Below are 16585 nucleotides of genomic sequence, written 5' to 3'. Positions count from 1 at the left end.
CCTTCAGTCCCTTCCTTTGCCCTGGGAATCATCTTACTTTGAGATCTAGGAAGAAGAAGCTACCTGTATTGGTCTGGGGAAAATCAGGAAAGAGAAAACAACACAGTAATCTGAACAGAGAAAGTTTAATGTAAGTATTAACTATAACAGGAGATGGCTAGTAAGAAGTAAAAAGAACTGTAAAAATGTAGGAATAGTAGAGATAAGGTGCAGCCACTATATGCACTGCTGAGTTAGAACAACCAAGGTGCAACGCCTTCCCCAGGGATGAGATCCAGATCTTGTAGTAAAGGATACAGTTGTGGCTCACTGGATTTAGCAGAGAAATTGTTGTGGTGCTATGCCAACATAACTCACTGGAATTCTGCCTCCTGGAACTTTATAGAAATATGCCCTGTGGAACTTCTGGGAAATCTATTCTCTACAGTGCCAAGGAAAGCTGCTCACTCGGAGGGATCTTAGCATAGGCACTTCACTATAAAACCACCCGAGCAAGGGGTACTGGGAGATGCTGCTTGATGCTGCTGATTACCATGTACTACAGGAACTTCATGCTGGGAAAGCTGCAGGCACTGCAGAAACCTGGGGCTGGGGAAGCTGTGTGTGCTGCTAGAGTGAGGCACTGGGAAGGTGGGTGTTTACACTGCAGGAGCCTGCAAGGCAAGCACACCAGCACACTAGTACCAGGAAGAAAAACCCCTTCCTTCTGAAATGTTTCTCTTGTACCCCCTACTGACAAAGCTTAACACTGTATCAACTCACAAATGCAAAATATTTAAAGGGCCCAGAACCCTTTTCAGAGAGCAAGTAACAAGGGTGAATTTGGAGTAAGAGGCAATACGTTGATAACTTGCACATCGACCCAGCTCAGATAATAGTAAGTCTCTAATAGCTCCTAGATCCAGCTCATGTTCTGAGTGGTCTCTCATCCTCTTATAATTAGGGAATAGAGGGATAGAAATCAGTTACCCTCTGTCTCCCTATGTCTTTAATCACCCTTCCCCACATCCTGTGTAAAACCAGCCCCCAGGGAAAATGGTAGCTCTAGCTCTAGCTCTACTATTAAACCTCTCCTGCTCTACTAAATTCAAGTTACCCTCAACACTTTGTTCTCCACCTACCTTCAGTGTACCAGTTGGAATGGGGACAAACATTTACCAAATGTCTGACATATGTCACATGGCAGTAGAGGTGGTAGAGTTCAGTGGTTAAGAGCCTGGGCTTTGGAATCAGGCTTTGATTAGAATCTTCTGCCACTTACTGTCTCTGTGATCTTGGGCAAGGTCTTTAACTTCTGTGAACCAAATGTGAATAAAGATAGTCATACCTGCAACTCAAGAAGGTTGTGAGGACTAAGCATAAACAATGTACCAAATATAATGCCCAACACTTGGGGTCAAAAGAGAGAAACGTGTGTTCAAATCTTGGCCCATCTTTTACATTGTGAAGTCTTTAAGCAAGTTACTTAAACTTTCCAGACTCACTTTGCTCCTCCATAAAATGAGAATGAAAATACCTGCTTCATAAGGTTGTTATGAGGATAAAATGCATATAACTGCTTAGTGCAGTAATATGCAGAGAGAAGGTGCTCAATAAGTGGTAGTTATAAATAGAGGTGTGTCCCCATCGGGCATTGTGCTATATACATCTGTTAATTTGTTTACTGCCTATCTCCTTTGTGTTCCCTACACTCACCCTAGCTTCTCGAATCCAGTGCTTCTGCCTGCAGAAGGAGCACGAACAATATTCTTGACCAGATGACTGCCTACTGCAGGGACCTGACAGACATTCCTCTTAGCCCAGAGGCCCTCCTGAGATGGAGATGGAAGGGCTTAGTTATTTATTCTGGCTTATGACAAAAGATCTTCATCTCTTGGCAAAGAACTAATTTCCTTAGTAGTTACACAATTGCTTCTTTGAAGTTGGTCACACACCAGGGGAAGAAAGAGCCAACTCCCAGACCTCTAAATCATCCTAAAATCGAAGTCTCATTCTGCTTCCAGTCATTAGAGAGAAAGTAGGAAGAAAAGGGAAATGAGACTAAATCTTTTTGAAAAGAGCACGTTTTTCTAATGTCAGTGCAATATGCCCCTGACACAGTACAGACCAAATGCCACATACAGACTCCTCCTTTATTGAAAAAAAACTTTAGGTGCTTCACAAGCAGCCATTTATCCTCATGTATAAATATTTGGTTGATCTACTGCATAAGTGAAATCCCTGGGTAAGACATCTTAACCGTGTGTTTGAAACTCACACAACTTAGTAGGAGGCAGGGGTAGGCATGAAAATTGGAGGAGTCTGACTGTCCAATCAGTCTCTCCCCCTGGGCATGCTTGTCAGAGCTCTTCTATGCTATGGGCCCTCAACCATTATTTGCAGTGTACATTCCACAGGCATTAATCATACCCAAGGAACCTCTGCTTCACAAGGAAATCTTATACACAAGGAATAAAGCTTTGCTTTACTGGAGATCTCTTTATATCGCAGTTGATGAGGACTAAAGGCACTGTTTAGGGGATATTTCCTTGGAACTCACAAATAAAGACTTGTAGCAAGTCCTTTGCCTCTGAGCTAGTATGCGACATGCCATTTGAAACTGTTTAGTACTATGTGCCCCAAGTTTTTTTGTCTGTCCAGCTTGCAGTCTGAGGGGTGTCCCAAAAAGTAAGGCATACATGATGCTCCTGTGACTTTTTTAAACATAAATTTGTGAGAATTCTTACTTTCTCATTTGATGCTGTTACTAAGCAAAACTCTCATGCTTGACTCTCTAGCACCAGAGTGTGCCGAACATCTCATGCCCAATATGATTGCTTAGACATTCCCTCCAGGCAGAAATTGTGATTCTGACTCACCCTTTTACCCAGCCTGTACCTAAGTATCTTGTAGCTGGCATTTGCTCTCAAAAGATAGTATAGCTGCAGGCCATCACCTCTAGAGAAACAGGAATTGCTCACCTTGCCAATTTCCCACATGTCCTATCTAACTTTCTGAGCAATTTCACTAGCATTCCTACAAAGGAAACTTAACACTAACTGGCAAAGACAAGCCTACCCAAACGGGGACCTTGGAACACAGCTGCTCTTCTGGCAGAGAGGCAATTGCTGCTCATGGTGACACAGCTCTGCTGAGTAGGCACACACAGGTGAGAATGGGTGACACAAGGTACCCCAGCAGCTACTGGGTGTTGAGGGGGAGTATATCTACCACCAGAGACCTGGATATGGGATTAGGATAAAAATGATTTTATAACTTTTTTTTTTTATTTGAGAGAGAGACAGAGAGAGAGAGAAAGAGAGTGAGTGGAGGAGAGGGGCAAAGAGAGAAAGAGAATCTTGAGCAGGCTCCATGCAGAGCCCAACATGGGGCTTGATCCCATGACCCTGGGATCATGACTTAAGCTGACATCAAGAGTCCAACATTCAACCAACTGAGCCACTGAGGCACCCCTAGGATAAAAATGATTTTAAAAGAGCACAAAAACATGACACATTTGTTTACATTGATTCTAATGGTTTGAAGGGAGAGTTCTTTATTTTTCAGCCTCTGCCATTGTTTTAATTTTTTTTTTTTTTTTTTTTTTTTGCTTTCTCCACTCAAGCAGAAGACAGCAAGGACAGCTCCTCAGTCTCCCACCATATGTCTCTGCTTCTTGGCTACCCCTACCTGACTCACCTTCTATTGCAGGGGGCGGAAGAGCTATAGATGTTAGGATTTGTTTTTCTTTTTAGGCTCAAAAAATTTTTTAAAGGGAAAAAATATGTTTAACAGATAAAAAGTGACTAGCAGTTCATACCCTGGGAAGACAGAATAAGAGAAGATAGATTAATATTTCTGTAGGAAAGGTTTTTTCATGTGGGCTTAATATAAGGAATAACTTTGATCATAAAGATTTCCATGAGGATTAAGACAATACTTAAGGAGATTGCAGCTGTGGGTTAGGAGTATCTGCTTCTTTATGCTGCGTGTTTGAGTAAAAATAGGTCCTCTACCTCCAGGCTGATATTCAGACAGTGTATGCTGAATGGCTATATCAGTTTAATAATAGTGAATAAAACTCCGGTACCAGTTGGTAAATAGTTACTGCCAAGAACCCCCTAAGTCATCACTGGGTACCCTGGCCAATAAATAATCACTGCCCAGATCCCCCTAAATGACCACCTGTCACACAGGCCACCCTGATCCTCCTGGTATTCCCCCAGGCTTCCCCATTGTCTAGCAATAATGGATTGACCTCTGGCACAGCCAAGGGGCCTCCTGGACCCTGCTCAACTGCTAAGGTTCAGTGTCCAGTTCTGTTTGCTCATGCCTTGCTGCTGTTTGAATATTTTGAATATACTGTCTGGTTCCCCAATTTTATCCCCATGACTTGAGATCATTTTGGAAGACAGAGCTAACCAGCTTACCAGGGGTATCCCTAGTAGAGGTTATTGCTCTTAGGTAGGCTAAGCTTAGTTAGTGAAAGAAAAAAATTAATATGGAGAATATTAACAAGATTAATTTGGGGAGCATTTTTAGAAAAGTTACGGAAAGCATTTCTGTTTAAAAACATAACCAACAAGTCCTGTGAGCCACCATTATTTTCAGGCAATCCAACGCTCTCAGCAGATTAAAGTAGGTAAAAACTGAAAAAAATAGCACTATACTGGCTATTTCTTCATTCACTATGCCATATCCTGGGGGTAAGTTAACAGTATATGAGGTGCCATTCCTGCCCCAAAAGTTCTTAAATCCTGCAGCGGAAATATTGCAGGCACCCAGTTAACTATTCATACAAGGTAAAATGCCAACAGGCATTTAGAGAATCACATGAGTGCTAAGTGTCTCTTAGGTACAAAGTCAGCATACTTTCTGTGGAACCCCCAGACTAGAAAATGTTCAGTTCCTGTGAAACAAAATAAGGGGGTTCACTTAGACAAAATCAGATTATCTCTGTAATATTATATTAGTACTGACTGATGATGAGTAATATCTATTAAAAACTTATTGAAATCAGTAGAATGATGCAAAACAGAGCATTGAAGGATTCCTTCTGTTCCCATGATGGAAACATATTGGATAATTTTGATTCACTTATCATCTTCTATGAAATTATATTTGCTAATAGAATGCAAACATCATTGGCAAAGAAAGAAGAGCAGAGATGAATCATTATAATGAATGTTCAAATAAAGAGCATCAGATTCAGGAAGTTACATTATTATATTGCCTAAATAAAGCCAACCACGATTTCCCACTGCAAACAATCTTAGGCCTTTATATATAACACACTTGTTAAAGTGCAGCAACTGGAACACTGATTCCTCCTGGGTAATGCTGGGGTTGGTACTACTGTTGCAGTGGCCCTCTGGAAACCTCACATTGTTTTCCTGTTTGAGGTTCTCTTAGCCCTCTTGGGTAAGATGCATTCTTTGTAATTTGTGGGTATCTATTTGGCTCTCTCCATTTCTTTTTTTTTTAATTTTTTATTTTTGAGAGACAGAGACAGAGTACAAGTAGGGGAGGGGCAGAAAGAGAGGGAAACACAGAATCCGAAGCAGACCCCAGGCTCTGAGCTGCCAGCATAGAGCGTGATGTGGGGCTCAAACTCACGGACCAGAAGATCATGACCTGAGCTGAAGTCAGATGCTTAACCAACTGAGCCACCCAGGAGCCCCTGGCTTTCTCCATTTCTGATTAGCAATCTCCTGCCCCAAACTTTCTACCATGAGCTGGAATGGGAAGGGGAATGTGGAAAGATGGCATGTCTTGTACCATCTGCAAACCCACTCACCTTCCAGCCTTACCCTGGGATCTCTGGCACTTGCCAAATGGCTTCCCTGTATGATAAACTCGAAAGGATTGAAGTTGCATCTGTGTGTGGTAGGGAATGGGCTCTCTTCAGAGAGAGCCTCATGTCAGACATGAGGTTTGTCTTACTCTTTTGCCTCATTCACGGAATCAGTCCTCACTGAGTGCCTACTGTGCACCAAGTGTAGCCTCTTTCACTTTATTCCTAGAAGTCAATCTGCCTTTCTTTTCCCACATGGTTTGGCCCATTCGTTGGTGTCCTGAAATGTATCAACCTCAGTTCTCCCCTCTGATGAGCTTAAGTGGAATTTAATAATCCCTGCTAAATTGTCTTGTGACTCTGTCACATGAATAAAGTCTATGGACTCTAGGTCAGAGTGTAAGCATCAGATTAATTTTACTACAAAGGTCACGCAGCTATCCTGGCATTCTGTTTTGCTTGAAGGTTAGTCACTGAATGCTTGACCCAAACCTTCCTGTCTGAGCTGTATTCAAAACAGATTTCAAGATATAGCCAGATTGAAAAACAGACACTTGGAGTAAAAGACTGTGTACTCTGACCCCACTGGAAATAGCAAGCAGCTGTAGTGATTTTATGTGTATATACAATACATCATCATCTCTAGGAGGTGATGGGCACTAACCTCAGCACCTCTTGCTCCCAAAGCAAATGTCTGCTCATCTTTTCCACCTAGCTGCTCATGTCAGAGGGAAGAAATATTTCTTCCTAAATGACTTCTAAGCTTGCTTGCCCGGGAGGTGTTGCCCCTGGGAAAGCAGGACCTATCAGAGGAGTTTGGCTCAAAAAAGACATAATTGTATTCAGATAATGGCAGACACCTCCATCCTGGTTCCCTTTAACCTTCATCTGTCTTCCTAATTTACCATGGGCTCTCTCTTTCCAGCTCACCTCCTTTGGCCAGCCCTGTTGTGAGTTCACGCACTCCTGATGTATGTGTCTAATATACTTGTCATTTTGAGTTCTACAAGTAACATTCATGTAAAAACTTGCCATTTATATTCCTGGAAAAATCCAAAGATTGGCTATGAGGCTATAAAGTTGCATCCAGTCTATTGTCAGAACTACAGTACCTTGAAGCTATAGGGGCTGGAGTCACAAACTTCTTATAGCATGATACTTCCTTTGGGCATAATTGTGGTCTACTTCAAATTTCCTACAAAGAGATAGTAGTGGTAGAGGATAGGTCCTATAGAGGGAGATATAGTCTGGTTGCAATTCTGAATTTAATTCTCCTCAATGAGAAATTCACAAGTAGATGTAGAGAAGCTCTTTAACCTGTTGCTTCTTACGATGTTCAGCTTTCACATGTGACAGTCACACTGCTGACCACTGTGTACAGCATAATGTGCGTATTCAGCGGTTGAGTTTTCTAGAACAATCTGCAGCTTCTGCCCAAGTCTCCTACAGCCGGTTGTATTTGTAAGACAAGACAAGGTGAGGTATGTAGGCTGAGACTGTGGAGCACAGGAAAATGCAAAGTGAAGTGGCTCAGAAAGGCATCATTTTGAATGCTGTTGAATACCAGCTACGTCACTAAAACAGATCCAAAATGCTTTTTGTCAGGAAAATTCAATCTCTCTTTGCAGAAACCCTATGAGTGGGCTAACGCTTTACCTGCACAAGCACACAAGTCAGACACCTTCATTTCTAAAATACCTTTCTAATACATTTCTAAAAACTTGGCCACTTCATATGCCTAACAGCTAAAATAAGAAGAGTGGCCCACAACACAGACTGTCTACCTTCCATGTGCTCACCAGAATACTCCATCTCAAATGATCTGCCCTCTAGCTCTTAGCTGTACATACAGACAATGCCAGCCAGATGTACTTGCCTGAGTAGCACTGTCCCCAAGGAAGTAAGCCCTATGAGTGGAGTTTGGTTCAAAATTGACATGATCAGGGTGCCTGGGTGGCTCAGTCGGTTAAGCATCCAACTTTGGCTCAGGTCATGATCTCACTGTTCATGGGATCGAGCCCTGTATTGGGCTCTCTGCTGTCAGCTCGGAGCCGGCTTTGGATCCTCTGTCCCTCTCTCTCCGCCCCTCCACCGCTTGCCCTCTCTTCTCAAAAATAAACATTTTTTTCAAAATAACATGATCATATTCAAATAACAGCAGACACCTCCATCCTGGTTCCCTTGAACCTCATCTAATTTACCTCATGCTCTCTCCTGTTCATCTCCTTTGGCCACCCCTCTTGTGAGTACATTCACTGTCGATAGAAGTGTGTAATGCACTTGTCAGCTCAAGTTCTTCTAGTAACATTCATGTAGGAATGTACCAACATCCTACCTTTCAGGTTTTCTCATTCTTTTCCTCTAATGAGTAGGACAAGCAGGATTGTCACTTTATACTTAGGCTTTTTATGAGTTTTGCTTGGTCTTCATATTGTGTGTGAATCTGCTCACCTCCACCCTCAAGTAGATCATACACTCTCTGAGAGAGTAACAGTCTTTTACTTCTCTTGTATGTTTTTCAGCCACTAACAAAAACCATAAGAGGGGCTCAAGAAGTACCTTCATTCATTCATTCGTACAACTAAGAAATACCATCCAAATGGATTATACTAGTTTCTGAATTCAAGTATATTCTTTTTTTACTCTGAGGTTGTATTGTAATCTACTAAAGTTAAAAAAAGGTTTTCTGTGGTTCTGTGCTCTGTACTACAACCAGATATTCTAATTGTAGTGGCTTAAGGATTCTATGCTTTTCACTGCAGCTGAGAAAGTGACTACAAACTGATCCACTGCATTCAGTAGGTGCTGTTGTCATCAAAAGAGCAGCCCAAAGCCCTTTGCTTGTATACCTTGGCTGCCCAACTTCTGTTATGGAATGGTGGTACCACCTCTGCTAATTTTCACTTAACCTCTCCATGCCTCCCTGTTTTCTTCAAAAAAGCCCATCAATATCCACCTGCCTTCCAGGGATGTTTTGAGGACATAATGCTTATAAGAAAACATTCTCTATGAGAGAATATTGATGACAGTTGTTGTGTAGCCACAAAAGGAGAGGGCACTCAGCAGTAATTGGGGGCCATGTTTAGCCACCCAACCACCCATTATCGTTAGTACTCAGATTGATTCTAATGCGTCATAATAGTGCAACTTGTAATCCACATGTGGGGGGGGGGCGGTAATTTATTGTCAGGTGGTGATTGTTAGTAATAACAAGCTGTTTGAACATATTCAGAACATAGTTGTACACATCTCTTGTTTTTCTTCCTTCCTTTGTTTGCAAATCTAATTTTATACCCTTTTGCCTCTATGATTTTCTCCTTTTACACTGTATACTGTATTATTTTTATTCTTTAAATAAGCTTAGTATCTCAATGAACAGCTGGAACACAGGAGACTGATTTGGAAAAGCAGTTTAAGAAACAAAGTCCAATTTAAGGATGGTGGTGGATTTTATCACTCTGCTTTATTAATGGACCTCATTCCCACTGTATCTTCTTTCCCTAATGCATTTGTATAAAAGCTCTTGCCTCTCTCATTAACCCCTTTGGCTGGTGTTAACTCATTCCTGGGCATTTGTTGCCATAGCTGCAGCCGTCCCTCAGCTGGATCCCTCCTGTTAGTCCCTGCAAGGGCCATGAGAGGCTGGCCTGCTTGTTCCAGGCGTCAGCTGTTAGGCGGAGGGCAAGAGCCTTGCAACCTCAGAGGTCAAACTGTCTGTCCCATGTACTTAAGCTCTGTCTATAGTTTTTTTTCTTAGCAGCAGATGGGCATGTGGCTGTCCAGCCTCAAGGCTGGGAAACGTGTGGGAACATTACCAACACCCTTCTTCCCTCACCCCCTCCTGGGCACCCAAGCAGATAGCCTAGCTCCATATTCAAAAAGATAATCGATATTCCCCCTGTGTTGCTTGAACGTCTTCCTTCAGCACCTGCGGCAGCTGTGGGGAATCATGCGAAACTTTCGTCTGTTCGCTGAAATAATTGCCAGCAGTTTTATGGAACGTCTCTTGTGTGTATTTTTGCCCATTTACAGATTTGATTATATCGTTTGCAGAACGGAAACGTGGCTTTTCACTGCTTACTCTCATTCCCACAGATCTTCAAGGAGAAACCCTTTTAAAAACAAAATGGAAATGACATGCAAATGGTTATGTTAATATCACACAGGCAAAAGTCAGGACCTTCAGAAGGTTCCTTAGGCACAAACTGATCACGTGATGAGCACATCTTGCATACATTTCTGTTTGAGTTACCAGCCAGAACCGTCCTATGAGAAATGACTAAGAAGAGAAAATGTTAGATGCCTGTAATGTGTGACTACTTTCTGCCCTAGGCTCCAACACTGACGTAAGCCAGAGCAAACACAACTCCCACACACGCAGATTGGGCAGGTACAGTGGGATTTGAGGAAGATGTTTGAAGGTGGAAAGTTTCCATGTAGACCGGTAATAGAGAGTTAGAAAAGAAAATTTAATTTTGTTTTCACTGTGCCAGCTTTGCCAGACAGCTGGCAAGGGTATATCTGTGGATTAGCTCCAGATTTAGAAAATTCATATCTAGTCCTTTACCTTGACTTTGACAGAATTTATATTATGGCATCAACAACAGCAGCAGAATAGCTGCATCATTAACAACTAACATTTACAGTATATTACAGCTTGAAAAACACTTTTAGAATTAATATCTCTTGTCTAACCATCTCACCAACTCTGTAAGATCAATTTTATATAGTTGTCTGCATTTTTGTGAAGAGGGAACCAAAGCTCAAAGTAACTTGCGTGAGGTCACACAGCCAGTAAATAGCATAGTCTTCTGACTCCAGAACCCTGAAATACCCATGCTAGGCAATACATACACTCCTGTCACCCTGCTCTTTAGCCCACTGCCACCTCCGTGTCCCCAAACCTCCGGGTAAACAAATCAAGGTCCATGCAGTGATCTGATTGAAAAACAAAAGGATGGGGCACCTGGGTGGCTTAGTCGCTTAAGTGTCCGACTTCAGCTCAGGTCATGATCTCGTGGTTCGTGAGTTCAAGCCCCACATCGGGCTCTGTGCTGACAGCTCAGAGCCTGGAACCTGTTTCAGATTCTGTGTCTCCCTGCCCCCACCCCTCGCACTCTCTCTCTTAAAAATAAAAAATAAACATTAACAATTTTTTTTTAATTAAAAAAAAGAGAAAAGGAAAGTAGCCATATTGCAAAAGAATTACTGTGTTTCCATATGGGTTCACAATTAAATGATATCTTTAACACTCCTGTTTGTTCATAGATCACAGATTACTAGACAAGCTGCACCGGGCGGGCAGAGAAACGAAGGAAAGGGGAGAAATGTGAAAGAGAACAGCACAAATTAAAGCTCCCAGCAACTGGAGAATCCTTTAGAAATTCAGATAAAAGAAGAGGCAGCATCATCATAGGTAGCAGTACTGTAAGGATACACAAGTAGTGATCAACACAAACTTCAGAATAGTGCTTGCCTCTGAGGGGAGATGGAAAGAATTGGGAGGGGCACGTGAGGTCTTTAAAAGTTATAATTATATTGTTTTTCTTAAACCACATGTTGGGTACGCAGTTTTCTTTTTTTTTTTTTTAATTTTTTTTTCTTAATGTTTTTTATTTATTTTTGAGACAGAGAGAGACAGAGCATGAGGAGGGAAGGAGCAGAGAGAGAGGGAGAAACAGAATCAGAAGCAGACTCCAGGCTCTGATGCGGGGCTCGAACTCACAGACTGTGAGATCATGACCTGAGCCGAAGTCGGACGCTCAACCGACTGAGCCACTCAGGCGCCCCTGGGTACACAGTTTTCATTGCACCATTTTTTTAGACTCTACATTTGTCTCTTATAAATTCCCCTTTGTACCTACCTACTCAATATTCAATTTAAAAAATTAGAAAAAGTAGTGTGAGTCAGTGGACAAATGGGATTTGATATACAGAAATTAGCTTCATTTTTAAGGAAGGTAGCCACTCTTGAGAGCTAGTTGCACTTTAATTTAAAAACAAAGTAACCATTTTGTTCTGACAGTGTCTCCCAGTGACATACCAGTTAGTTTTTCAAGAAGTATTATGTGTGGGGAGGGCATGCTTTCCCACAATTTTCCCAGGGTCTTTGGGCATTTCGGCTGCGTTGCCCCTCCTCACTCCTTTCTGACAGTGAATTTCCAGCTTCTGGGAGGAGAAAGAACAGTGGCACGGATATTTGGAAATTTGAAGTTAAGTGCTTGAACCGTAGCCACAGATTTATGGATTGTTACCCAAAGACTTCTTATCTTTTGGCTTTCCTTGGTGTTGGACCTGACAGAAAATGCAGTGAACAGGTGAGCTTGTATATTTTTGTCACTGGTTGGTTTCTCTCTGACCAATCTAGGCATGCTGTAACCACAGGCTGACAGGAATTACGGCTTTTCTTCCATGTGGAAATAAGTGGATAAGCAAATACTCCCAGCCTGATTTTCTTTCCAATTCATTATTTACAGGGAATTCACCCTCTGTAATCATTTTCAAATCAAATTTGCTCTACCAATCCCTGTAAGATTTGCTCTGGAGATCATCACCAACCTATATATCTTTTAGTTTTTAGCAGCTTATGCCCCCTCCCTGTTAATGCCAATTAAAAAAAAAAAACACACACACAAATGGATTAAAGGTGATGTCACTAGTTGCCTAGAGATTCACTCAGGAAGAAAATTTAAGTTACAGCAGAAATGGATAAAAGGAAAGAAAGCCAATAACTCATGCATGTTTGCTATCTGGACTACTATTGGTGTATTAAAATAGTCAGGAGAACTATTGAATTAAATGAGGAAAAATATATCATATGTAAGATAGATTCCAGGAAAGGCACTATTATTAATATTGTCCCAGAATCACAAACTGATGACCAACGCACTTACATATGGATTGTCCCTGGAGCAGGCTGATACAGTGGGTGCCCTCTGCCCAGCTGTCAGAGATCACAGCTTATGGCCATAAATAACTCCCTTTGTCTTATTGGAAGGATGGCCATGAAAAGCAAGCTCTCCTGCCTACCGCATTGCCTCCCATCCTCATGATGGAAATGAAAAAGTGATACTAAGTAATGCTGGCCCTCTTCCACCACAGATGGGGTGACCACAAGTGAGAGCATGGATGTAAATGCCATCCATGGTTTTGGGAAAAAAAGCAAATGGGTTTTGGAAGCAGGTCTGATGAGTTTGGGGTATATACAGTGGAGGAGGAGGGTAACGTTGGAAAATATTTTGAGGATTTTATTAACGGTACCACTTTTCAAAAATGTAGCAGATGAGAAGCATATAGATTAGTCCTACTGTTCTTTCTGGCAGTGCTCTTGGTAAAGAACTGGTTAGAAAGAAGCCATATTGTTCTTTTCTGTGTAAATACATACCCAGAAGTGGCTAATTCCTGTACTGGTATTTTCCTGTCCTTTTCACAACTGAAGGGATTATAATACTCCCCCTTTTTTTCCAACCACAAATGGCCCCTGTTGTCTATAAGATATCAGAGGTAATGCCCACTATTGTTACTATATTCACAATAATTACTAGTATTTCACTACCACTTACTGAGATAGCCACTGTAATGGACTTCTTTTCATATATTTTCTCCTTTAACCCTTACCACAGCCCTATGAGATAGGTACTATTACTGTCCTCATGTTTCAGATGTGGAAAATGAAAACCAGAGACATTAAGTCATCTTCCTAGCACCACACAGCTAGTAAGTAGAAGGCCAGGATGAGATCTAGTCCAAAACCATGATCTTAATGGTTATAACTGTATTTTTCTTTTATTCAGGGTCACACAGCCTTAAGGGTTAAGAGTTTATCATGCTTGGTCTGGCCAAAGGCCTGATGGGGTTGGTGAAAGTGTGTTGCAATTTTGAAAAAAAATCAATTACGTTGAAACATGAAGTGTGGGGTGGGGGCAGTGTGAAGTTCTGTATGGTACAAGCTATTGTTTTCTGATTATTTGTTAAATTGAGGTAGAGTTTAAAAACTTGAGTTAGGCTGCTTGTTGAGGTAAAGAAGCTAGAAAGGGGCCAGGGCTGCTGGCATAAGGCAGAGCCATTAGTCACTGCCTCCTGTGGCTGTATGTGTATATATAGCATTGGCCTTAATATTTGAAGATGACTCTGCTGAGGCAGCCAATTCTCAAACCAAAGTTCCCATTATCAGGAGGATTTAACACTTGACTTGTTTATAGGGGTCATGGCCAGTGTCCCACCCCTCTGACTTAGACCATGGCCTTGTAGTTAGTGACTTACAAAGCAAGTCGAAAATATAGTCTTATCCTCTCAGAGTCCAACCAACTGGAGAATACAAAATGACTCCAGTTTTTTTAATATTGTACTTTTAGGAGAGAGGAGTAAGTAAACTGATATGGAAAATATTCTCCACCCATGCCCATCCCCCCCCACCCAACAAGGACAATTTCTGTTCTAGGTTTTAGTCTTAGCACAAATACAGCCTTATCTCCTACACCTTTTAAGATAGTAGAGGTAGAGAGCCAAAGCATAAGAGACTCTTAAAAACTGAGAACAAACTGAGGGTTGATGGGGGGGTGGGAGGGAGGGGAGGGTGGGTGATGGGTATTGAGGAGGGCACCTGTGGGGATGAGCACTGGGTGTTGTATGGAAACCAATTTGACAATAAATTTCATATTAAAAAAAAAGATATCCACAGTATCATAATTGGTTTATCCTTCAAAAGCTACTTCAAAGTCACTTCTCCAGCTTAACATCACTTCCTCTATGCTTCTGCTCCCTCTCTACCACCACCTCTCCTCCTAGTAGAGTAACTGCCTCCCCTTCATATCTCTGTTTAACCAGCATCAAACTATGCAATAGTTTGTCTGTCTCTCCCACTAGTCTGTGAGCCCCTCAAAGGGCAGGGAAACATGGATTTTTCACCCCTGGTACCACCAAATAGTGCGTGGATTTAACATGTTCTTGAATTAATATTCAGAATGAATCCTGAAGCCCTGCCATAATCTCACTTAAAGATTCAGGTACAGCTAGCACTTACTGACCACCTGGGTTTTCACCACAACCTGGTGAAAGGGGTGGTATCATTCTTATTTATCCATGGGGAGACTGAAGCTCTGTGTTTCTCCAATTTGTAGTGGGGGTAAGAGATATCTAGGGTGCTTGTTCAACAGGCAGATTCCCCAGCACCACCCAGATGGAAGCCTCAGCTGTGAACCCTGGAACTTGGCTAGTTAGCAAGCATTCCAGGTGATTGTGATGCACATGATTGGACCACACTTTGACAAATACAGGTGTGAGTGATTGCGATACAGCAAGAAAATAGTGGAGCCAGAGTTGAAACTCAGCCCTCCTAATCTGTGTTGTACTTTCTATCCTATGGCAAGGAAGTATACTGAAACACGTTGAAAAGATTTTCAGCAACGAGGGCTAAAGTAAAATGGCTTGTGGATTAACCCAGGACCATTTTTTTCCTCCAAGAGACCTTGTCAGACTTCTAACAGCAGAGCAGAGGGCTGCCAAATCATCTCTTATGCAACTTACCTCAGGAAAGCACAGACCACAGAACTTTGGGAACTTACAGAATTTATGCTTCTCTTTGTTTTTTCTTTCTCTGTTTCCCCTCCACCACCAGCCACACCATTAACTTAAAGAGCATACTTAGCACCTGAACTGCAATTAGTTTATTGGTTAAATATTAAGATTTCTAATTGAAAAGCCGTAGCTACAACATTTGGGATCCTGACAGTAATATTAAAGTGTTTGTTTCAAAACTAGGAAAAGAAATGTGTGTTTTAACAGGCAATTAGCACAGATGTTCGAAGAGCTGGGATAAGGTAGCTTTTTCTGAGGCCCAATTATGCTTTCAGTGTTTTTTATCTAAATATTAGGTAAGAAATGTGGAATGAATGCAATGATGCAATCTAAAAACCAGATGGCCATAGTCAACCATTCAACCAAGACCAGGGTAACATGAGTGCACTGGTATCTCAGAAGCCCAGAAGTCAGGAATGGGAAGGATGGACCATAGTCCAGAAAAGCCCAACAGAGACTTTGTAGTGCAGCTAGCCCCTGCTTTTACTGACTGAGGAAGCCTCCAAGGTTCTAATGGTGGAGCCTGTTGGACTTCCAGGACCCCTGCATCCAACCTCAACCTATTCTCTTGGCTCACATTCAGCTCATAACCTGGAAGTGACAAGGACTATTCCTGAGATTCTTCAGTCTGTGCCAGCCCACCTTAAAATAACAAAGGAGGCCCTTGGCTCCAGCTCAGAGAAGTGGGAGAAGAGACCCCCACAGGGCAACCAAATGGTTTCTTTCTTAATGGGAAAAAAAAAACAAGGAAAAGATAAAGGAAGTGGGGTTAAGATCACGAATGAATATTTGCTCAGCATTTTTTATAGTATAGTGAGAGTATTATAGCTCAGTGGTTAAAAGTTTAGGCTCTGAAGCTATACTGCCTGAATTTGAATTTCAACTCCAGCATTAACTTCATCTGTGACCTTGAGCAACTTTCTAACTTCTTTGTCTTTCATTTTCCTCATCTGTAAAATGGGTATGAAAATATTACCAATCTTATAGGGTTGTTGTGAGGATTATATTATATAATACATATACAGATTTAAAACAGTGTTTGGCACATAATAAACATTTAATCAATACTAGGAATCAACATCGTTATCATTAGGTAAATAATACAGGTTAATAAACAGGCTAAAAGGTGTTGAACTTGCCTAAAGTCATACAGCTAGTAACTGATAGAGCCAAGATTTTATTTTAGATCTATCTGGCTCCAGGTCTGTATTTCTTCCACTGAACCTTGTTGCCTTT

The 16585-nt window shown here is 41.7% G+C and overlaps 1 protein-coding gene across 12 annotated transcripts in view; it reads left to right on the top strand.

Moving 5' to 3' along the window:
• ENOX2 (ecto-NOX disulfide-thiol exchanger 2) overlaps window positions 1-16585 on the top strand; it is a 258800-nt gene that overhangs the window by 168133 nt on the left and 74082 nt on the right. Inside the window, exon 1 of one of the 12 annotated variants that reach the window (XM_045471593.1) lies at window positions 11931-12090. The exons of the other annotated variants lie outside the window; for them this stretch is intronic. The gene's annotated coding sequence lies outside the window, so the exon portion shown is untranslated. Of the gene's footprint in view, window positions 1-11930; window positions 12091-16585 lie in introns of those variants that run through there. 12 annotated transcript variants of the gene reach the window in all.

Source organism: Leopardus geoffroyi, chromosome X (genome assembly GCF_018350155.1).
Source record: "Leopardus geoffroyi isolate Oge1 chromosome X, O.geoffroyi_Oge1_pat1.0, whole genome shotgun sequence".
In the NCBI taxonomy this organism is placed as follows: domain Eukaryota; kingdom Metazoa; phylum Chordata; class Mammalia; order Carnivora; family Felidae; genus Leopardus; species Leopardus geoffroyi.
Note: the sequence above shows the minus strand (reverse complement) of the source record. Positions and strands in the feature narration are given on the sequence as shown.